We start from the raw sequence: 26,040 nt of genomic DNA, 5'->3' as shown, positions 1-26,040 counted from the left end.
CACCTAAGGTGGGTCATAAAGACATGAGGAGTTAGCTCAGTGAAAAAATTCCAGCACAGGGAAAAGCATACACACTCATTCACACAAACTCACACGTGTGCGCACGCGCGCGCGCACACACACACCCACACACACACACGTGCAAAGGCAGAAAGGTAAGAAAAGATCTTGGCACAGGACCTTTCATAATTTCCCTCCAAACTCTCTAAACTGCATTTCAATTGCCTTAGCTTTATTTTTATAGATATGTATCAGTAATATTATGAATGCATTCACCCATCTTTAGATTTTCCACTCATCTTGGACTCCAAAAGAGAGTCAAACTTTGTAATGGCTGTTTCAACCTCTTTATCCAGGAACAATAGTTGCATTAGAGGGCAAGAGATAAGTTACATTGAAAATACTACTTAGATTCAAACCTGACATGGCCTTCACACTCAATAGTTGTTTTGATCACTAGGTAAAGTTGGAAGACAAATCCATTGTGGCTGGTCTGTTCATGCTCTATTAGAAATAAATACCAAATCACTATTCCAATTAACCCAACTTGGTAACCTTAGTACAATCCCAGGCATGACAAGTTTTAATACAGATGGATATTTTCAGAAGATTTTGGAACATAACAACTGGGCATTCTTAATGTTGATGCTTGTCCCCAGATCATGTTTCCATACAGGGGTACTTAGTCAGTGTTTGGTAGATATATCAACTTTTACTCCTATCTCAAGAGCTCACATTTGTTTACAAATAAGCACCAGGTTTAGATTTTTAATATTCAGGTTTTGTTAAAATTATTATAGAAACAAACATTTGGGGCCCATAAGCAGTTATTAAAATACAAAAGTTTATATTGCTTTAAAATAAATAATTTATGAAGTATCCAAGATAAGTGAATATAATTATCTCCATAATTGGATTCAATCTCTGAAAGTAAGAGCAAATATTATAAAGAAAATAGGAACATTGGAAAATAAATCTTTCACAGAAAATGTATTTTTCATGAAATATATTTTAGTTCATTTTGGCTTTGGTTTACTAAGCATTGCATTGTGAACAAATATGTCTTAAATAATTGAGTTACTTTTGGCACTGTGTCTGAGGAGAGTCAATCCACCATATTGATGTTCTTGGTGTTTGTTGCTGGGATCGATACATTTGGAATACAAAATGTTGCTTCATTATGCTGCACCACAAGAATACCTGAAGAGTTTTACTTCATGAATTTATGAGTACTTGTACCCCAATTTGTCCATATATATATAAATATTTATATACACATACATACATACAGACAGACAGACAGACACATAGAAATGCATGAGCAAATCTAGATCTAAATGAGTTCCATGGCTATTTCACTTATATTATCTTGAATATCTATACTAAGTTAATGTTAGTTTCTTCTAAAGATTCTAAATCTTAAAAGATGTACTCCGCCAGGAGTTTTGCCTAGTGGTAGAGTGCTTGCCAAGCATGCACAAAGACCCAGGTTCGATTCCTCGGTACCACATACATAGAAAAAAGCTGGAAGTGGTGCTGAGGCTCAAGTGGTAGAGCTCTAGCCTTGAGAAAAATCCAACGACAGTGCTCAGACGAATATCCTGAGGATAGTTTGAGTGAAGCATTTTGTCTTAATTTTTACTTTTATGAATTTATGCATGCCCATTGTTTAAAAGATAAATAATCCTAGATTTTCTCTATAACTCTGCCAACTCTGTCAACTCTGCTTGACAACTTTCATTCAAAACTGGAAATGCAACTCTCCTAGAGCCCTTCCAAACAATAGGAAATTAAACAGTTATTACTTTTCTTTTAGAGAACAGCTCTTGACTTTCTTTTGATGCTAAGACTTTTGGGAACTAAGACTTTTATTAAAAATATTCCAGGCACTTATTTTGTTTCCTTATTTCCAACTATTCATGTCAAAGATCATTACATAGGGGATTTAAAAATTTTTTATATGTGACATTGTTTTCTTTGTTTTGTCCAGATTAAAAATCTTTTATACATTTTCTGTAATTTCTGAGCAATCTGCTTTGTGTGCATTTCTTTTTCTCTTTCAGTATTTAACAGGGGCAGGAAATTTGTTTTTTAGTACTGAGGGATTATTCTATTTGCTATTTTTATTAATGTCTCCTTTCCTGTTTCTCTCTGTCATGGTGTCTCATTGTATTGTCCCTTTGATGTACCAGTGGTTCCATATTGTTCCTTATGAATTTGATGCTCTGGTTTTCACGTTCTTTCTAATTTTCATCTGTAGACTTGCTTTCAGGAGAGTTTCTTTTCTTTGTTTTTCTAAATCTTTAAGTAATTGTTCAAAGGCGTTGCTCTTCACAAAGCAGTTTATGAATACAATGCAACTTGAGCAATGTGAAGTTTTTAGCAACTTTATTTTCCAACATTTCTCATGCTCTTTTATGGTTCACTATTGTTTTCTTATATTCCTTCTCTGATTACTTTTCTTCCTCCAGCATTCTGTTCTGACAGACTCTGCATGTATAGTCTTTCCACAAATCCTTTGTTCATATGCTCTGTCAGTCTTTGACAGGACATGCTGCCTCCACATGAGAATAGTCCTGAGACCTCTGAGGATGAAGGGGAAACCTTGCTTAGGACGACTGTGCAGCTCAGGGTCACAGCTCCCCCACCTCTACTCCTGAAGCTGCTGCTTTTCCATGGAGTATTCCCTGCAAACACACGAATAGTTCTCCTTTCCTGCCCCCTTCTCTCTTAGCATGTCTAGATTCCCACACCATAAAAATTGCTGTCATGTTAGGGAGTTTTAAGAATGAATAGATATAGTTTGATGTGGCTAGGCATGACATCTGAACTGGACGTCTATCGTTCTTCAAAATGATCAAACATACAACCCTAGCATAAAGTATCTTTAATTATGCTTTGCAGTTCATAAATCACTGCCCAATAAAATAATGTCCGTGTTTTAGTGTCATACTTCTTGTCATGTGCCCTGATGGCATCCCCACAGGTTAATGTGAAACTGTGCAGATCAAATTATACTCAACCCCATGCATCTAGGACTTAGAGTCTAGACAATTGACGGTTATCATCTGTACTGTTACATGTAGGTTTAAGCTGATCATTTGGTAAATACATAAATGTGCAGGGAAACAGTAGTATGAGAGAGTATTGATACCCACATATTAATTTGAGTTAACTAGGAAGTCAATGTGAAAGGGATTGACTGAGGAAAATACCTCTGTGGACAAATGGGACAGTTGGCAGAGGAGAAAGCACTTTAGAAGGCAGGAGGGAGGAGGAAAGGATAGGAAGTCTCAGGTAGCAGTGGGATTCACAGAAAGCTTGCTGAGTGGATGACTGGCCGAGTCCTGAAAGACAGCTCTATTGGGCTCAGTCAATGGCTGAATTTGGCCGCAGTATAGTCACAGCAGTGCTTCTATGCTATGAACTAATATAGATGCAGTGGGATCAAATAATGGGAAGATGGCTAACCACCTGTACTGCAGGCATCATGAGATTTAAGGAGCACTTTGGTAACTATTGAAGATGTCATGGAAATAACTACCAGTAAAAGTCAGGAATACTTTGATCTCTATACTTATTTTTATATTGGATTTCATTTAGTACAGTTACATTTGGGATAAATTCTCTAATTTAATCAGCATATCAGTCCTCTTGGAATAAACTTGATTTTCTTTCTTCCTTGTCTTTCATCTGCCAATAGCAATGCTAAGTACTGAATTGTATATATGCAGACTACTTAAGGATTGGCCATATATGCTTACATATGTGCATAGATATATATACATGTGTGTGCATGTGTGCATATGTATCTATGCATGTGTATAGACATATATACCTAATTATACATCTAGATGTAGTAAATGTAAGAGGCATGTATATATATGAATATATAAATCTATCCATATATAAACATATGTACATATTACATGCATGCATGTGTTTATGTAAGGTGGAAAAGATGAACTTTTTGAAATATGTAGGGTTGTCTTGGTGCTTTCCTAGATGATTAGTCTTTCAGAAATTAAAGGAGAAAGTGATGGCTCTTGATTAAAAGATAGAAAAATTAAAGCTTATTCACACTGAAAAAAAATAAAGAGAATAAACTTTTCTATCACGAGGTGACCTCCAGTCCTAGACCTCTAAACTTTTCTGGGGTCTTATATCCTTATGATTAATAAGAAACATGGTGGTGTTTGGAATGGCCTCTTATGTTCCTCACAGGTTAAGTATTCTGACATTCTAGTTAAGACTTGGTTACCATGAAGGTAGTCTGCCTTTCCCACTGATTGCTTCTATTCTCAGTCTCAACCACATCATCTTTCTTATGGAGTAATTCCAAGGAGATGAAACATCTGGTGTACTGCAAAGTAGCATTTATATTTAGCCACTGATGAGCTGCAGATGTTAGTTTCTTTCCAAAATTTCTTCTTTCCTCCCTCTTGCCTAACCCTGTCTCCAAGTGAGACACTGCTTTTAAGTTCAACTCTGGAATTTCCTCTTGCAGGACAATGTGAACAGCAACGTTGTGGGTACGGACCTGCGAGATATTATCCAAGTTGACAAGACAATTGACTTGACCTGCATCTGGACTTTGATTATTCAGTGCTTGCAGTAGGAAGGGGCAGAAATCACCTCTTAATAATTCAGGGAAAATCTGTCACTGTGCCCGCGGTGTTTGCTCACTTTTCCATCTCACCAAGTAGACTGCTGGTGCTTTGAGGCCAGGAGCTATGTCTTACTCATCATGACAAACCCAGCACGGAACACACAGACTGTGTTCAGACAGGTCATGAACAAACAGGTGAATGAATGTGTTCAGTCAGTAAAGAGTTATAGCTGTGGCTGGCTCACAACTCTACCATGATATTTCCCTATCCTCAGACCTAATTTTTTCAGTAAGAGTGCTCTCATTGTTTTCAATAATTCTTTAATAACAAAAAATGTATTTTGATCATCTATATCTCCTAGAAACTGTTTTAAGATGCTAGGAATGTAACAGAATTTGTAAGATTGGGTTTGGCATTTGCAATTCAGTTTTCAGAGAGTTTTACTCATGTATAACAATGTTAAACATGAATAAATTTCAGAGTGACAGATGCTATAAAGAAGAAAACAGGATGTAGTACTCAATAATGCTGTTTATTAAGTACTCTCCATCTCCACATTTATGGAACATTTGTAATAGTGTGTTATATATAAAACCTTTCTGTGTATTTTGCAATCATTATTTTACAGAAGAGTATAAATGAAACTGGATGGGTAAAGTAACTTGTCTGAGCTAACCAACCAATGAGTGGTGGCGAAGAAATCAAATGCTGGGTCTTTTAATGACAGAGCCCATGTGGTTTCCCACATCCTGCGCACAGAGTGGGGATGGTGACCCTGGCGCTCCACTGGAATCATTTGTTTCTTGGGCCAACCCTCAAGAGACCCTCCTTGTTTAGACACTCTCAACAGTAACAATTGCACAGTAGCACTTCCGCTAGCTAGCCTTCTCAATTAGGCCTGATCTTTCAGAGTTCACATCCTTAGGGCTTCGAAGAAGATGTCTTGGTTTAGTCTTATAAAGTCACCAAATGGTTCATGGTGACTGTTGTCAATTCACCTGCATCCTATCCTCACTAGTGCATGGTTTTCACTTCAGGTCTTTGATTTACTGCCTCTAACTCCCCTTCTAAGCATTTACTATTTTGTCTTTTCAAAGGATTGAACTTTTACTCTCAGAACTATCCTTGCCCACACACAGACACCCCAGGGTCTCTGCAAAGAGTTTGTACCAAATCTTTTAATTCTGACATACGATTGAATTCTACTCCTGATGGCTTTTGCCTTTAAATTGCAGTAGCACTGTGTGTTTTTGTCTCTGCAGATGGCAAACTGGCCATTCTTCCTCCATCTGGAGCTGGCACTTGGATATTTTTGGCCTGCAAGTTTGATGAAGGGGAACAAAGAGGGAATTGGATTTCCGTTGCCCATTAGCTTTCTTCTCCTTTCTTGCCCTGTACTTCTCCTCCCTGTGTATTCTTTTTTTCTCTTTGGTGTGGTTCATGAATACCAAATTTTGGTTTCCTTAGGTATGGAATTTGTGTTATACCTGAGTTACAACATACAAATAGCAGATCAAAAGAAAGTGTGAGGGAGACTGTGAGGAGAGGGGAAGTAACTGTGAATACAATCGTCTGAGGAAACAACTATCTCATGATAGCATATTTTGCTTGTTCCAAATTGGTTTATTTGGTTTACTCATCAAAATGCCAGAAGACAAATGGGTCCTCATAAAGACGGATGTGGAGTTTGCATATTTGCAAACACACTTGAATGTGTTCTGGTTGCAAGGGCACACATTTCCCGCCTACTCATTACAACATAATTTGTCCTAGAAAATTGTCCTTTTCTCTACAAGAGCATTACCAAATGAGCTGCTCATAGGTGGGGAAGGACTGGCTAGGAAGGTTTGGATTCTGGAATGAGAAATCTATGATACCCTAGAGATAGATTAACCTCAGGTCCTGATCTTATACATGAAAATCCAGTGCTTTGAAAACTTGATCAAAGTCTCATGGCAAACCAGTGACATGTTCATAGCTGAAAGGTAGAGGCTGATTTTTTTCAGTTGTTATGTTTCAATGATATGATAATAATGTGTAGCATTTTTATTATAGTTTACCAAAAATAGGGATTTGCTACCAAATTAAAGAGAAAAAAGGTGAATGTATCTATACCCAACTGAACATGGGACAACGTCCTGTCTAGTGCTGCTCAGATCGTGATCAAAGTCTGCATTCTTGTTGGCATGGGAAAGTGCTTCTGAGAGCACTGAGGTGGAGTCCAACGGTCTCAATGGATGAATTGTAACAATTCTCCCTTCATAGCACTCATGTTAATCTCAGAGCTCTGCCATTACATCTTGCGCTTAAGTTTCTTACATTTTATTTCAAGAAACATTTGTTCATCAACCGAAGACCATTAAGAAAAGCTGATTGAGTTCCACTAGCTTGTCTTCAGCTGAGCCGAAAAATTAAGTCATTTTCTCAAAGCCATTAATTGAGTTAATGGAAAAAACATTCACAAGATTTCAGTTCTCCAAGTTCCCCATTCAGTCTATTTTTGGTCAAAATGCTACCAAAGGTTCATCTTTGTGTTGTGAGTTTGAGGGTTGAAGCTTAAATGAGTGCTCGGGTCTCAGAATTTGATTTATCTAGTCTGGAACGGGTTGCAAGGTGAAACAACAATGACAGTTATAAAAAATAATCAACGTTCAACCCCATTTAAAGGCGGAGATTGAAAAATTAGCAGAGGACCATCAAGATAGGTTTTCCTCACCTCTAGATAATGGAACCCAAACAAATCCTAAAAGAAACGAGATGAGTGAACTCTAATCTAGTAGGCCTCAAATCACAAAGGAAGACGAGTGGGTATCTGAAGCCACAGACTGAGAGCAACTAAAAATTCTTCAGGTAAGAGTCAGGTGAGGGAGGTATGAAGGATGAAGCCTGATGAAGCCTGATGGAGTCTGGAAGACAGAAGAGAAGGGTAGCGGATGGATATCCTGTCACTGTGGTGTGGCTGCCAGCTTCCAGCACACCCTAAGCTTCTGATGATGCCCAAACACAGCAGCAGACCCGGCAGAATCACTTCTTGAAATTTCTTAGGGTATTGCTTCTCAGATTTGAACTGTTTCTCTCTTGTTTGCAGTCTGCTGTTCTTACTTTCAGCACGTACTTGAATCGTTCAGTTTCTATCTAGTTCCATGCAATGCAAATGCAGTGTAATTCAAAATCCTCGGTTCTTCTTCATTTGTTAATTTGTTTTATATTTTGTTTTGATTTCTTCTAGATCTACTTTCATGAGGATCACAGGGCCAGAAATACCTCCATTCAAGGTCTCACCCAAGCACTGGGGAACTACAAAATCACTGAATAAGATATTAAATGCTGAATCATGGAACTGGTAAGTGCCTGAGGAATACTTGGAAAACAGTGACTGCAAGATCCGAGGAATGAGGAATGGGAGTGTAGGTTATGAGGTAAACAATGGCTGCAGCATAACTTCTCTTGTATCTTCTAAAAGGAAAAGCCTGGCTATAGGCGAAAGTATTTTATTTCTGGCATTCTCTGCACAACCTAGACACACAACTGTTTCCAAATCTGGTCCCAGCATCTCCTGAAATATTGAGGGTGATTATTATAATTAGCCTCTCCTCACAGGTGGCAGACACAAGCATGGTCCGATTTAAAAAAAATTACAAAGAAATAACAACAAAATAAGGCTGTAGAAGCAGAGCCTGGTGAGTCTCAGGAAAAACAATCTTACAAAACTCTTTAGAAACACTTGAAGCACTGTTTGCATTTGGTTTGTTTTGTTTCATGCTTCTGTGGTTATGGTTTAGCAAGACTTGGATCTGTAGTTTTGGAGTTATCATCATATTTGGGGAAATATCAACCATTATTTTCTCACATATATCCCCGTGTCCTTCCATCTCTTCTTTGGGGACTCAACATTAAATGCACATTTGATTGCTTGAAGCTGTTCACAGGGTAGTCTTGCTGTTTATTTTTTGTTTTTCTCTCTGGAGGATATATATATATATATTCCTGGGACTTGAACTCAGGGCCTGGGCACTGTCCTTGGGTTTTCCTCAAGGCTAGCACTGGATTCACAGCACCATTTCTGGCCTTTTATGTGTATATGGTACTGAGGAATTGAACCCAGGGCTTCATGCATGCTAGGCAAGCACTCTACCACTAGGCCATGCTCCCAGCTCATTTCTGGGTGATTTTTTTTTCTGGGCGCTGCCCCTGAGATCTTCAGCTCAAAGTTACCCCCCCTAACCCTGAGGCTGGGCATTGCCCTTGAGCTCCTGAGCTCAAGGTTAGCCTCCTATCCCTTGAGCCCCAGGCCCACTTCCCATTTTCTAGGGGTTAATTGGAGATAAGAGTCTCCCAGACTTTAGTGCCCAGGCTGGCTTTGAATCATTATCCTCAGCTTTCAGCCTCCTGAGTAGCAAGGATTACAGGATGTGAGCCACTGCACCAGGCTCTGGGTAGTATTTTTAACTAGTGTCTTCCTCCATGTCTTCATATTCACTATGCCTTTTTTGGCAATGACTAATCAGTAGTCTATCTTTGGTCTCATCCAGTGAATTTTCTTATGATTTGTGGATACTTCAACTCTGCAATACATTTGGGATTTTCAGAGGTTATCTTCCTTATTTTAAATAAATCTCATTATCTCAAATATAGGAACTAAATCATAATAATTCTTTCAAAGTAATTCCTGCTTTTCTGAATAGCTGGGTTATTTTCTTAAATTCCAAACATTTGGAATTTTCCCTTGAGGACAAGGAACATTTTATTATTCCTTTGAACTTTCTACAATTTCATTCTGGGATGTGAAGCAAGCATGTATTGGAAATTGCCTAATTCTTTTCTTCCAAGAAAGTAGTTTCTTGCTCTTAAGATTTATTAGGTAATATTGGAGCAGTTGTTTGTCTAATGAGCATGATTTCTCATAACAGGGAAGAGGCCTCGTGTGTTATACTCAGAACTTCTGAATCATGAGGTTTCTATCCACAGTGATGTTTCCTGCATGGGAGGTAGAGGCCACCAGTAATGTCTCCTCTTCCAGTGGGTCTTTTCTCACCTCCAGGCATGTCTCCACTTGCATGCACTCACCAGTACCTACATGAATACTTAAGAGATATATTGTGCACAGATTTTGACATTTTTTCTTCTGCTAAGTATCCTTCTTCTCTCTTTTTTTTGGCCAGTCTTGGGCTTGAACTCAAGGCCTGAGCACTGTACTTGTTCTTTCTCAAGGCTAGAGCTCTACCACTTGAGCCTCAGCACCACTTCTGGCTTTTTTCTATGGATTTGGTACCGAGGAATTGAACCCGGGTCTTCGTGCATGCTAGGCAAGCACTCTACCACTAGACCAAACTCCTGGCCCATCTTCTCTTATACTCTCCCCTGAAATCTCAAGCCTTTTTCTTTCAGGTTTAGCTCTGTTGCCTCCTCTTGACGTGTTTGCATGGATTTAGACTGCCTCTATCCATCTGTGAGCTGGTCACTCTCTCAAAGTAGAAAGACGAAGCAAACAGGATGAAGTTAATCAGTGCCATCCTCCAGAGATCTCTTTCCTTCTGCTGGATGGTTTAACATTGCTTTCTGTGCATTTTTTGGTCCATGTTGCTTGTTTTATGCACAAGAGTTTATCCTGCAGTTTCATTTCAGTAGGGAAAAGATCTCTAGTGAATGTTTTTGAAAGCTTGTTTTCTGGTTTCCTGGGAAGCTAGCATAAATGGAATGTACAAAGGTTTCTCTTCTCTACGGCTTTCATTTCCCCCACTCATTTCCCTTCATTCTCCCAGTAGTCACAGCTCAACTTATCTTCTACTTTGTCAAATTAGTCAGTGTGCTAAGGTCTTCATATCAATTAAGTTATTAACTTTCACAAAAACCTTGTCTTGTAGACACTAGAAATATTTTACAGATAAGCTGCAGACAATCATCTATCACAAATAAATGATAGACTCCAAGCACAAACCGTTCAACCAACCCCAGACAAGTCACAGGACTGTGAGTGGTAATAATATATTGTCTCTGAAGAACTTCTACACTTTGAGTGGATGTGTTCATCAGTTACAAAATGATCCAGCTTGCTTGAATGGAGGTGTCTGTTGGATGTGGCCCTTCCAGCAGGAAAACTGAGCCAGTTGTAACGAAGTCAGCTTGGACATCAATGAACAATCAGAGTTATCTCATTAATCATCATTGTGCCATAAGACTGAGCAGTAGAGACTGGATCATAAAACTTACTGACTGGACCAGTCCTCACTCGCTGCTGTTCAGCATCCAAAGTCCAATTAGAGCATTCAATTGATTGAACCTTCTAATCCTTCCAACTCTAAATGTCTATGTGTCTCTGCCTTGTGTGAAAGGAAAAGATCCAAGTACTTTCCAACTAATTCCTCTTGCCTCAGCAGGTCTTCTGGGAAGTGTTCCAGATGTCCTGAATCCTTTGTGCCACATGAGATTCCTACACAATCACTACTTAATGATTATCATTATTGCCACTGCTTGAAAAAAACAGCATATGGACACAAGACTATTTTAGTAAATTGTAACTTTGTTAGGCACAGAATAACGAGAGCGAACTATGAGAAAAAGACCCTGAGAGCCCTAAGAAATAGATCCTGATACGCCCTGGTCTTCTCAAGTCTATTTTCTAACCTACTTGATATTATTTTGGGCTACTTTGTTATTCAAGCTTAAAAAACAAATTTACTATTGAATAGTCAATGCCAGACTCTGCTCTCATTTTTTTGTGTTATTTAAATACTGGTTAAAGTAATACATTTCTGAAGATTCTATTTACTGATTTTAATTTCCTTTAAAAGGTGAGAAAATTGATTCTGACGCTGGTAAATGTCAACATTGCACTTCAGGATTGATGTAGTTTCATTTTTCTACCCTCCATCATAACCAAGATAGATAGGAAAGCATAAATTGGTCAATTTCTCCTTCATCTCCCGAAATACACACTCTAATGGAAAGCCTATAAATTCTCATGCTATCAGAACATATCAAGGAAAAATTGTGTATAAAAACATTTTAAAGTTGAATGTCTGGAATGACCATCTATAAAGCTTTTTGGTTTCTGTTATGTTCAATGGTTTAACTGGAATGGTTATTTTTAGAATCTAAGCATATTTATTATTAAGTCTGAGGTGACCTTTCTCTGATTGAAATACTGAACTCTGTTTGGACTATACCCAATTATCTCAAATCCTGTTTGTACCATAAAACTCTCAAAAAATAAGAAGAAAAAATCGTTAACAAAGAAATCGTTTTTTGTATTATTTTTTGCTCTTTTTTTTTTACTGTATTTTTATTCTCGGGGGTGATGTATAGAGGGGTTACAGTTACATTTGTCAGGTGGCGGGTATATTAATTCTTTAACATTGATAATCCTTTCCATGTTTTTCTCCCACTTTCCCTCTGCCAAACCCTCCCAAACATTTTGCTTTCCCCCTTCCTTTCCCTATTTTATATAAACAAATAAACATATATATAGCATATCAGATACAGTAACAACATGAGATAAACCATAAGGGGGAATAAAAGAGAAAAGAAATAGTTTCACAAAACACATTAAGAACAACATTCACAAAAATAAACCTCTTGTTTCCATATCCTGGAGTTCATTTCTCTTAACCTCATCCTATATGGCCATATGTGCATGGCTTTTGAGCTAATGTGATTTTTTTGCGAGGAGAATCCTATACATATACAAAAACTAACAAACAAAAAGAAAACAGAAAAAAAAGTCCTTGAATTTATAGCTTGACACCAAGAAAAATATCTCTGGTGGCTTGCTGCACTGAATACCGAGAATCCAATTAAACTAAACAATTCCAAATGAATTAATTAAAGAACATTCCTTCAAACTAAGCATCAAAATAGGCTGAAGTAATCCTGAGTAGGTTAGAAAACTGAATTGGGAAGAAAAAGATTTATCAGTCTGCTTTTCAAGGACTCTGTTAAGTGTACAGGTCCAGCTCTCATCTCCTGGGCCTGACAAGGTCATTGCTTATGAGGGAGTTGGGATAACTGGGAGGGATGATGGGAGGAATGACATTGATCAATATGCACTATATGCATGAATTGACATTTCAACTCTGTGTATAGCTACTTACAGATAGTAAAAAAGTGAAGAAATAAACGAAGAGCCTTTTATTCAAATCCTGATGACTTTTCAATAAAATAAGCCATGTTGCTTTGGGATCTTAATGTGTTTTTTTTTTTCCAATTCTGTACCAAATTTGACAACAGGATATCAACCACCATTCGTTTTGTTTTTGTTTTTTTGTTTTTTTTTTGTTTTTTTTTTTTTGCCAGTCCTGGGTGTAAGCTCAGGGCCTGAGCACTGTCCTTGGATTTTTTTCTCTCAAGGATAGTACTCTACCACTTGAGCCTCAGCACCACCTCTGGCTTTTTCTAAGTATGTGGTACCAAGGAATCGAACCCGGGTCTTCGTGCTTGCTAGGCAAGCACTCTACCACTAGGTCAAACTCCCCGCTCACCCACCATTCTTATATATCACAAGAAAAAAGCTCTAGAAAGATCTTTCTCAGATACTTTAAAACTAAGAAACAAGGTAGCTAGCACTTTGTTCAGCTTTTTATGTTCTGTTTCCTGAAGATGAAGAAATAGAGGGCAGAGGAGAGATACATATTGTAATGCATACGCTATGGATCATTATTAGTAACATTTCAGTCTACATTTTAACCTGACTTGTTGTTTATGAAGCTTTGTGTGTCTCCTTTTTAGTGGTTATGCAGTCTTCATTTGAATAAACTTACTATTATTATTAGGTAGAATTATATACCACTACTATTTTTAGAAGTTAAAAATGATCAACAGAAGTAAGGTTTATGATTGAGAACTATGGTTTCCCATAACTAGACTGATTTGATTTGCAAGGAGGCTCTATTGCTCCTCATTCTTTTCTCTCACCATTAATCATCTTTGACTTTTGGTGTTTTACTTCTTTGTTGGATTAAGTGATTGATCTTTATGTACATTCAATTATAGTCTGATAGAGTATAAGAAATTTTTGTTTTTTTTAAAAAATGTAATAAGATTGCTGGGTACCAGTGACTCATGCCTAGAATCCTAGCTACTCGGGAGGCTGAGATCTGAAGATAGAGATTTGAAGCCATCTTGACAGGAAAGACCATGGGATTTACTTCCCATTAACCACCAGAAAACCAGAAGTGATGCTGTGGCTCAAAGTGGCAGAGCACTAGCCTCTGGCTATAAAGCTTAGGGACAGAGCCCAGGTCCTGAGTTCAAGTCCTATTGCCAACTCCTCAAAATAAAAATTTAGTTAAAACTAGCTTTATGGCCTAAGACACTATCTGCTTGGGAGAATGCTCCATGAGCTATAAAGAAGAATGTGGGATCTTTTGCTACAGGGTAAAATATTTTACATCTGTCCTTTATATTTCTGTGATCCAATATTTCCCTTTCAAACATATTCCTTTCTCTTTTTTATTGTCAAGATAATGTATATAGGGATTACAGTTACAATGATCAGGTAGTAGGTGCATTACTTCTCACACATTGATACCCCTTCTCATGTCTTTGTCCCCATTTCCCTTCCCCCAACCCCTCCCAATCATCTTGTTTTCCCCCTCTTCCCTTTCCTATTTCAAATAAACAAATAAAAGTATATACAATGTACCAAATAACAAAGTCAGATACAGTAACAACATGAAATTAACCAAAGGGCAAAAAAAGAGAAAGGAAATAACATAATACATTAAGAACAACAATCATACAAGACAAAGCTCTTGTTTCTGTATCCCAGAGTTCCTTTCATTTAGTCCCATCCTATATGACCTTATATACCTAGGTTTTGAGCTACTGTAAGCCTCTGCTAGGAGAATCCTAGATGTGTACTTATTATTAAAAATGAGGGAAAACATTGAGCCTGTATTCATTTGGGTCTGGCTTACTTCACTTAATATGATTTTTTACAAGTCTTTCTGTTTTCTTACAAATGGGACAATGTCATTCTTTCTGATGGCAGCATAGAATTACATTGTGTATGAGTACCACATTTTCTTGATCTATTCATATACTGAGGGGTATCTGGGTTGGTTCCATATATTGGTTATGGGAAATAATGCCGCAATGAACATCGTTGTGCTTTTGTATGTCCTTGTTTCTGGACATTTGGGTAAATGCCAAGTAGTGGAATTGCTGGGTCATATGGGAGCTCTATGTTTAGTCTTTTGAGGAATTGCCATACTGCTTTCAATAGTGGTTGAACGAGTCCTTTCAAACATATTCTTTTCTTAAAATACTGTTTGTGTCATACTATTTGGTAGTATGACACTAAATGTAAGGACCTCCAGGATAAGGAAACAAAATCCATATAATGAGTGAATGTTATCCTTAATGTACTATGTTATCTCTCATTTCTTTTGCTATCCCTTGGTTATCTCATATTGTTACAGTATTTCACCTTGTTATCTGGTATATTTTATATGTGCTTAATTGGTTATTTGAAATTGGATAGGAAAGGGGGAAAGTCAAGATGAGTGGGGGAGAGGGGAAGGGAAATGGGGACCATGTCATGAGAAAGGGTATCAATGTTTGTGAAGTAATGCACCTTATATCTGGTGAATATAATGTAACCCTTCTATTAATTACAATAAGAAAATCTTTAAAAAAAATACTATGTTTGTGTCTTTCCATTTCCTTACAAATGGGGCGATGTCATTCTTTCTGACACCAGCATAGAATTCCATTTTATATAAATACCACATCTTGTTGATCAAATGAAGGGCATCTGGGTTGGTTCCATATCTTTGCTATGGTAAATAGTGCTGCAATGAACATCGATGTGCTAGTGGATTTAGTATGTCTTTGTTTCTGGATGATCGGGTAAATGCCAAGTAGTGGAATTGCTGGGTCATAGGGGAGCTCTATGTTTAGTCTTTTGAGGAACTGCTATACTGCTTTCCATAGTGGTTGAACGAGTTTCTTTTCATGTGTATTTGAGGCACAAAATTTCTTCTGTACCTGAGTGTCTATGCCATTTCAATTACTTTGGATGTTTCTACTTTAATTTCATTGGTTAGGTTTCCTATGCTTTTAGTTACCATTTCCTTTCTTATTTTCACCCCATGAATTCTCATCTCAGGTTTGGTCTGTTAGTAAAAACTTCATACTCAGGCCAGGAGTTTGGCGTAGCAGTAGAGTGTTTGCCTAGCATGCACAAAACCCTGGGTTTGATTCCTCGGTACCACATATATAGAAAGAATAGCCAGCCATGTTCCCTGTTTTGATGTCTGAGAAAAAAGATATTCTTTTCTTCCATTTCTGGTAGTCTTTCCTCTATTTTATCTTAACTGTTAATAATACTTCCTCTGTGCTTTTATTTAGTTTGTGAAGCTTTATATTTTTAATGTTGCTGCAGTTTTTGACAATTTCTGTGTTCTTACTAAATCTTTCATTTGCATTATGCTTTCTTGTCTAGTTTGTGAATTAAATTCCTAACTCCATTTATCAGTTTATTTGAATATTCTTTGAAGTCATTGATCATTATCTAAATTAGAATTTCTTACTCTGTAGATGACATTTCAGCTAGTTTTACTTATCTTTAAATCAGTTATAGAGAGGTTGAGGTTTTGGAGAATTCCTATTATCATGCTTCTTCACACTATACATAATGATTTTCTATTTTGGTAAATTTGGGAGTAAGTTTCTCTTTTACTTTTTCACAGCTGACTGAGAGGGAGAGAGGGAGAGAGAGAGAGAAAGAGAGAACTATTACTGGAGTAATAGTTCCACAATTGAATAACAGTAATAAAAGAACTCAAATATTTAAATGAAGTAACAAGTAGTTGTGACCCTCTGCTTGCTCCCCTATCAAATTGCATAGCAGTGGACTCAAGTTCTCAAGGAATAAACTGAGAGGATAATCATATTGAAATTATAGGGGGGCTGGGAGCATAGGCTAGTTGGTAGAGTGCTTGCCTAGCATGCACAAAGCATTGGATTCAATTCCCTGGTACCACATACACAGAAAAAGCCAGAAGTGGTGCTATGGCTCAAGTGGCAGAGTGCTAGCCTTGAGCAAGCCCAGGACTGGCAAAAAAATATATATGGATTAAAAAATAAGTCATAGAGATAGAAGTGAGGAAAGAAAGGAAATAGAAAGATGAAGAGAAATATAGAAATAATGACTTAAGAAGGCAATCTAATATTATTACAAAAATATAGAATGTGGAAGTGGCACTGTGGCTCATGTGGCAGAGCATAGCTTTGAACTGAAAAGCTCAGGGACAATGCCCAGGCCCAGAGTTCAAGCCCCACTACCAACAATATATATATATATATATATATCATAATGTTTTAGAAGATAAATAAAAGGAGAAAAGAAAGAAGGCATGCAGTCTTGTGACTTCGAGGCTTTTCAGCATAGGGATTCACATTAAAACACTACCTATTTTAGATTATCTTTTTTGTTAACAGAGATTCCATTTTTTCATTTGGTAAAATAGTGATATCTACACTTCATATTGTGAAAGATCAAAAAAATAATAAGTATGCTTAATTTAACCTAGTGTCTGATATATGGTGAATGTTAACTGAGTGGCAGTTGATCTATTACTAGATTGGAACTATGTCTCCTCTTCTTTTGCCAAGCATTTATAATGCACCTACAGACCCTACCCCTTTCAATTCAGATATTACCCCAGTGTGCTTCCCAAACTCTAGGTGCTTATTAGAAAAGAAATATTGTGTGTTGCTTTGATTTGCTTTTCTTTTCAAAGTGTATTTATAGTGGTAGTTTGTCACAAAAATATTTAGCATTATATGTTAATCTTGAAGACAGCCTATTAACAATAGTCTACTGTAATTTAAAACAGAAGTTAATGTTAGATGACTTGAGCAACACTAATTAAGTCTTCCTTTATTCTACAGCATTACTTGACCTTAAAATCAAAAGATGAAAGCAAAGATGTAAGTATGTATTTATGCATGTATGCACGGGGCTATCACTCTGTCATCCTTTCTCTTTATCCTCCTTCTCTCATATTTCTTTCTTAAAAAAATTAAACTATGCAAGCACATGAGCTTCATCTTTCAGTTATTGCTAGTTAGTAAAATATTGAAACGTCACCCCAGTAATACTAGCTACGTGAAGTCTGAGTCACGAGGACCTCAGGTTAAAGTCAGTCTGGACAGAAAGGATTGTTAAGACACTATCTCTTGAAAGAAGTCCAGGCTAGAGGCATGGATCAAGTGGTAGAGCACCAGTCAAGAATGCAAGCAGAGTGACCAAGGAGGTATCAAGTTCAAATTTCTGTCCCACCCAAAACTTAAATGCTCTAATACTTAATATGTAGATCATGTAAATGAATTTTTTGTAAATTAGTGAAAAGCAAATAAATCTTATGTGACCCTCCCTGTCGCTGCAGTTCGGAGTGAGATGACACACCAGAGAAATGAAATATGACTCCAAGCAGCTGCCAAAACAAGCCACGGTGCCAAGACTAAGAAAGTACAGTGGAATTATTGCCTCACCTCATGGAGTCCAGCCCGATGGAAAGATGATGGGAGAGGGCCTACATGCCCCTTGTTTTACTTCCTCCAGCTAAGAGCCTCACTGCATAATGTCAGTGGACACAGAGATTGTCTGGGTCTCTGTTGAAATGTTCTCCTTTCTTGTGGTTTAGTCATTATCTCCTACTCTTACTTTCTTGGAGTTGAAACTCCACTTGAAATACCAACCTTAAATTTTGACTCAGGCTCTTTTCCATGGAAATCAAGACATGAGTTCATTGCAGAGTTTTAGGCTCTGTATTGAGACTGACTGCTGAGAAGAAAGGGAAGCTCGTTGTTGCCAGCTAGTAAATTGTTACTGACCCTGACAGTGTCTTTCATGCAGTCAAACTACACATCTGTGGATAGCCGGATAAGGTACAGGTTGTGTTCAAATCAAGTAACTGTCTGAATCAAAACAAAAGAAGGTAAGGAAAGAACTGAAAAGTGCTGTAGCTCCTTCTTCAATGTTGGAAGTCTGCTTGGATGGCAGGGGTTAGACTTGATACAGCTAATTACTAATATAATAAACTCATGCTGTGAAAATCAGAAAGTCATTATGACATTAAAGACACTATTAGCTCCTTCAACATAGGGCAATGTGTTCCACTACTGTAATTGCTCTATGTGTTGTGTGTGTGTGTGTGTATCCAGGGGCTTAAACTCAGGGCCTGGGTGCCATCTTCTGTAATAATTTTCACCATATCCCACTGCAACTTAATACTTTCAAGACAAAAATCATAAGTATCAATTCATATAAACAAGGAAATTGTAGTACTCTTTCTGTAAATAAATAGGATCTGGTTAATGCAAGCAAGGGATAAAAGAGAGAACACCTGTGAGAACGTGTCTTAAAGTTATCATACCTACAATCATGATATATAGTGCTGGACAGGCAATAACTTCACATGTGGGTACTAACCCATTTTTCTTGACTTTGTATTCTGAGGACATTTGAAACGATCCCTAGTAATGTGCTAGGTGTTTTCATGTAACAATGATTATAAGTAGGGATTTTAGAATATCCTCCTATATTACTAGGAGATTATTCAGAATGGCTAGAGCAGTAAGAATAATATAATAGATTTATTATGCAATTTGAAAACCCATCACTTGACTATATTCCTCAGAAGGTCAGAAAGCTGAGCACTGCTTGATGTCATCGGGTTTAAGGATTCACATAAGTGTATTTCAGAACAAAACTCCATTAAAATATACCCTGTGCCACGAAGCTAAAAATATCTTGCACCCTAGTAGTGCAAAAATAGTGTGGGTGAACCATCCAGAAACTAGGGCATACTAAATCCACTACCACAACAATGTTCATTGCAGCATTATTCACCATAGCAAAAATATGGAACCAACCTAGATGTCCCTCAGTTGATGAGTGGATCAACAAGATGTGGTATTTGTACACAATGGAATTCTATGCTGCTGTCAGAAAAAACGACATCGCCCCATTTGTTAGGAAATGGAAAGTCTTAGAAAAAAATCATATTAAGTGAAGTAAGCCAGACTCAAAGGAACTTAGGCTCAATGGTTTCCCTCATTTGTCATAATCAGTAGAAACCTTGGGCTCTCTTAGCAGAGATCTGCAATAGAGCAAAACCTTGATACATAAGGCCATACAGTATGAAGCTAATTGAAAAGACCTCCAGGATATTAAAACAAAAGCGATATAATGAATGATTGTTGTCCTTAATGTACTATGTTATCTCTCATCTCTCTTGCTGTCCCTTGGGTATCTCATATTGTTACAGTATCTCACTTTGTTATCTGATATATTGGATTTATTTGTATTTGGTTATTTGAAATTGGATAGGGAAGGGGGGAAAACCAAGACGGTGGGGGGTGGGGGATAATGGGGACCAAGACATGTGAAAGGGTATCAATATATGTGAATTAATGCAAAAAAATAGTGTGGGTGGTGGGGCTGGGGAGGGGGAGGGGAGAATTTTACTCAGGTCTTGTAGAAATACCACCAGCCCTGGTCTACTGCCTCTATTCTTATATGTGAGATAGAAACTCTTTTGTTTTAACCATCATTGTTTGAGATTTTTCTATTACAGAAAACTAAAACAAATTAGGCTTGATTCAGTTTGCTTTCTATGATATATTCAGGGACTAGGAATCGGAATTTAATCTTTGAAGCTATTGTATGTTATCAGTGTTGGGTGCTGAAAATGACATGATTAGCATAACACAATTCATAGATCCCGAAGAAACTTACCATCGCTTAGTCCCAAGAGCTTAGACTTCTTTTTTGTAAAGGAGAGTTGTAGAAAATTTCCCCCCCAAAAAACATGGTAAATGCGAGTCTGTAAAATGACTTACCACAAGCCACTTGAGAAATTGTTTTGGTTTCCATTTGGCTAAGCAAAATTAATAGAAGATTCATTATCATGTACTTTTAATGCTAGTCACTTTGCTTTCACTGTCAATGTTCCTAAGAAAGAGCGTTATTATGTTAAATAGATAATTAAGCCAAAGCTGCTGTTCTTCTAGACAGTTCGAAAGTTAGGTACAGATACAGCTGCTCCTTAGGTGTAACAAACACACAAACACCAGAAGGGGGAAGTCACCCTTCAGGGCTGGGTGATTGACGGATGAGGTCTGTGGTCCCAGCATTTCAGCACATCTGCTGCTTCTCGGCAGGACTCATCCATCAATGCAGACCCGAGAGAAGCCAAGCATCCTCAGCTTCCTGCCCCATGCCTCTGCCTCCAGCTGCCTCACTAAACATGGCAATTATTAGCATGCCCTAGTGGTCAGTCCTCCCACATCTCAGACTGGCCTGGAAGCTTGATGGATGCTTTAATTTGGGCCCTGGTGAAAGGCAACATACATTTCAATTAAAATGTGGATAAAAGGCCTTCCTGAGCAATGCTGTGGAGCCAGTGAGTGTAGTGGTCAACGAGTTAGGTGACTTGAGTACAAAACCCTGTTAGTCTACCTACTTAAGGTGCGGTTCTGGATAAATCCTACATCTGTAAAGAGTCCCTGTTTTGTTTAATGCTACAAACTTCCCAGATTTACTGAATAGGTGTGAACATGTAGTAAGAACAAGTGAATAGCTGAGATTGCATAACTGGTAAAGAAAGACAAGATAGAAATACTTTCTAAAAGGAGATCACAGATCAGTGAAAAGGGCAGTCTGTTCTGAGTATTATTTTCCTTTTTGAGTTGTTAAAGAGATTTTAATGGGATTCTTTCTACAAAAGGACTTAAAAGTCTAAGTTATTCAAGAAATGTAAATCGATGCCATAGCTCTTAAAAAACCATGACTTCTTTTTTCAAACAAGGGAAACCATGGAGCCTATATTTTGGGGGTCTGGCTTGTTTCACTTACTAGGATTTTTTCCAAGTCTTTCCATTTCCTTATGAATGGGGCAATATCATTCTTTCTAATGGCAGCATAGAAATGCATTGTGTATGTATGCAACATCTTCTTGATCAAAAGTTATGTGCATATGGCTGTAGGATGATGCTAAGCAGAAATGAACTCCAGGATATGGGAACAGAGTTTTACCTTTGTGATTGTTGTCTTTAATATACTATGTGAAGTTATTTCTTTATGCTTTTTAAAATTTTATTGTTGGAGTAATGTATAGAGGGGTTAAAGTTACATTTGTCAGGTAGTAGGTACATTACTTCTCACACATTGATACCCCTTCTCTTGTTTTTGTCCCCCCCTTTCCCTCCTCTACTCTCTCTCACTAATCTTGTTTTTCCCACTTCCCTTCCCTATTTCAAATAAACAAATAAATGTATATACAATATATCAGGTAACAAAGTTAGACACTGTAACCACATGAGATTAACCATAAGGGGATAAAAAGAAAAGAAATAACTTCCATAGTGCATTGAGAACAACAATCCCCTCTCATTTTCACATCCTAGAGTTCATTTCGTATTGTCTTCCCTGGCGTTGCTGTGTCTGACTGTGGTACCTGGTGTGTTGTATATACATTTATTTGTTTATTTGAATTAGGAAAAGGAAAGAGTAAAAAAGATGATGAGACAAAGGACAAAGGGAGAACCAATGTACTAGTAAATGTTTGTAGGATTCAATCACACAGGTCAGAACAGTTCTCAGCTGGCCTTGGGCTTTTCTAGCTCCTCACCACTGCCACACACACTTCACAGCTCTCCAGAGTCACAGTACTGAGTGTGAGAAATACAACATCCTGAGATATGAAATGACCAGCCCAGACGCTTTCTTCTCCAACATCCTTAGCCCCGAAAACTGGATGTCCTGAAATGCATTAGCTCATCTTTCTTTGTTACTCTAATGCAGTTAACCAGGATCATGATACTTCCTGGATTTGACCTTCAATCTTAAGTGTAGGAAGGGCATGTAGAGCATTTTTAACTATCCCAGCCAGCTTTACTGGGCCTCAAAGAATTAGATCAGCAATGAGTTTGGGAGTTCATTTATCCCTAATTATGTCTCTAGGTAATGAACTCAACTCATGAAATTTAATGTATGTGAGTGTCTTCTATCTCCTTTGGTCCAGACAAGCTTGTAATGAGTCCACAGTGAACCTGCTTTGCATTTCACACCTGCCCCCGTCCTCTTTGTTACCTGTGGGAGGACAGTTGAACCAGGCTATGTGACAAGGTTTGGCTATAGCAGATGTGATTAGAAGTGACAGGCTATTATTTTAGGCCAGGTATCTAATGGTTAGGAAGAAGTCTTCAGGAGTCCTATCCAATGCCATCAAAGATTGACATTGACTTCACTTGAAGGCAACACAGACCTTACTGTATTCACTTTTTGTCTCTACAGTTAACATGACTCTGAATCCCAGTTTCCTTATCTAAAAATGGGGGTGTTCACAGTGCACCAGTCAGAATTTTGGTAAGGACCAAATGAGATGATACATAAAAATCACTGAGCTGAGAGCGCTAAGAGCTTGTGCACTCTAAGATCTTAGAATTTGAGACCTATTATTATTGATGTATTATTATCATTAATCTGGGAGAAAAAAAATAACAAAATACATACTTCTGATAAGAAATTTCCTTCTGAAAATAACTGAATATTAGAATTTGACTGTTAATAAAATAGAATAAAGGTGAAATATTTGAGACAAAACTTTATGAAAAATGATATAAATATTCAAATAGCACCAAAAACAAATGACTGACACTAGTCATTAGAGAAATATACTTTCCCAAGATAAAGCAGTACACATTCACTATTAAAACAAAAAGTTACTAACACTAAAAAATGGTGACTGCAATATCAAGGATTAATGGTCTTGCATTCATAACTTTGACACATTTTGTTCATTTCTAACCAAGTTAGACATGCAGTTGACATTGATAGGCCTCCATCATTTCCAGTCTAAAATACTTATTTGGGTGAAATAAAAACTTATGCTCATAGAACTAACTCATAATGTTCCTAAGCTGAAAACACATTCATCAACAGAGGTTACACATTTGCCTCTTTTATAAATACTTAGGTAAATGTCTTTGTTTAAACATATGTTTACAATTCTTTTGGCTAACTACCTAAGAATGGTCATCATGGAATGTACACATATGTTCAGACAGACACTTGTATCTTAGTACTTACAGAAGAGGGAAATAACTGAAAACAACATAAAATTCACCAAGTATAAGTATAAACATTATTTTATATATCCTTAAAAGAGACTAAACCACTCAGCCAGAGAAATGAATGAACTATGGATAGGCAAACATGTAGATGCATTTCAGAATCACTATGCTGAGTAAAATATGAGGTTGAGAAAATTAAAACTAGCTTATCTTGGCAGAAAGGTAATGAGTGGTTGGTCAGGAATTGAGGAAGGGTGGACAAGCTGTGAAGGGATGGTAACAGTGTTTTGGTGTGACAGATGTGTTTGGAACATGAAGGTAGTAATGATTTTGCAGATGTATCCAGTTGTCAAAATTCATCCAATTGTACGAGTTAAATAGATGCCACTTATATTGTGCAAAGTGACAACTTCCTTTTGAGATGTCAAAACATGATCCATTGTTTGTAGTACAAATTAAAGACCCAATTGCTTATTTTGGCTACTTCTTACCCCAACACAATTAATTTTTTTCATTTCTTTTGCTTTTTTGTTTGTTGGTCATGGAGCTTGAACTCTGGGGCTGGACGCTGTCCCTGAGCTCTTCAGCTCAGGCTAGTGCTCTACCACTTTAAGTCACAGCACCTCTTCTGGTTTTCTGGTGGTTAACTGGAGATAAGAGTCTCCCGAACTTTAGTGCCTGGACTGACTCTGAACCATGATCCTCAGATCTCAGCCTCCTGTGTAGCTAGGATTACAGGTGTGAACCACCAGTGCCAGCAACGTTTTTCATTTCCACTCTTTTTCTGTATAGTATGCCAGAGTGTGGTTGAATGAAATAGGATGAAACATCTTTGTTAATTACGATTGTGATTTTTTTCATATATTTTTATTGTAATTGATAGAAGGGTTACATGATATTTGCCAGTTGATGGTGCATTAATTCCCATACATTGATACCCTTTCACATGTCTTGGTCCCCATTTCCCTCCCCCCACCCCCACCCCTCATCTTGTTTTCCCCATTCCCTATCCAATTTCAAATAACCAAATACGCATATATCCAATATATCAGGTAACAAAGTGAGCTACTGTAACAATATGAGATAACCAAGGGACAGCAAAAGAGATGAGAGACAACATAGTACCTTAAGAAGAACAATCATTCATTATATGGCTATGTTTCTATATCCTAGAGATCCTTTCATTCAGCATCCTAATATATGGCCTTTTGTATCAAGGTTTTGTTCTATTGCAGATCTCTGCTAGGAGAGCCCAAGGTTTCTACTGATTATGACAAAATGAGGGAAACCATTGAGCCTATGTTCCTTTGAGTCTGGCTTATTTCACTTAATATAATCTTTTCTAAGTCTTTCCATTTCCTAACAAATGGGGCAATGTCATTCTTTCTGACAGCAGCATGGAATTCCATTGTGTATAAATACCACATCTTGTTGATACACTCATCAACTGAGGGACGTTCCATATCTTTGCTATGGTAAATAGTGCTGCAATGAACATTGTTGTGCTAGTGGATTTAGTATGTCTTTGTTTCTGGATGATTGGGTAAATGCCAAGTAGTGGAATTGCTGGGTCGTAGGGGAGCTCTATGTTCAGTCTTGTGAGGAACTGCCATACTGCTTTCCATAGTGGTTGAATGAGTTTGCACTCCCACCAACAGTGTAGTAGTGATCCCTCCTGGCCACATCCCCTCCAGCATCTGTTATTATTAGTTTTCTTGATCCTGGCCATTCTAACTGGAGTGAGGTAGAATCTTAGAGTTGTTTTGATTTGCATTTCTTTTATGACCAGAGATGTTGAGCATTTCTTCATGTGTCTATAGGCCATTTTTGTTTCTTCTTCAGAGAAGATTCTCTTTAAGTCTTTGGTCCATCTTTTCATGGGATGGTTGTTACTTTGGAGATTAGTTTTGGATTGATTCAATTTTTTGAGCTGTTGATATATATATATATATATATATATATTTTTTTTTTTTTTTTTTGCCAGTCCTGGGCTTGAGCTCAGGGCCTGAGCACTGTCCTTGGACTTTCTCAAGGCTCTACCACTTGAGCCTCAGCACCACTTCCGGCTTTTTTTCTATGTATGTGGTACTGAGGAATTGAACCGGGGTCTTCATGCATGCTAGGCAAGCACTTTAACCACTATGCTAAACTCCCGGCCCCGATATATTTTAGATATGAGGCCTTTGTCTGTTGTATTGTTGATGAAAATCTTCTCCCACTCTGTCGGCTTCCTAATTAGTTTACTAGCTATGTCCTTTGCCATACCAAAGCTCTGCAGTTTAATGCAGTCCCGCTTATCCAGCCTTTCTCTGATTTGTTGTGATTCTTGGTCCTTATTAAGAAAGTT

This window comes from Megascapheus bottae, chromosome 9 (assembly GCF_031878675.1).
Source record: "Megascapheus bottae isolate mThoBot1 chromosome 9, mThoBot2.hap1, whole genome shotgun sequence".
Lineage (NCBI taxonomy): Eukaryota > Metazoa > Chordata > Mammalia > Rodentia > Geomyidae > Megascapheus > Megascapheus bottae.
This window is presented reverse-complemented; position numbering follows the sequence as displayed.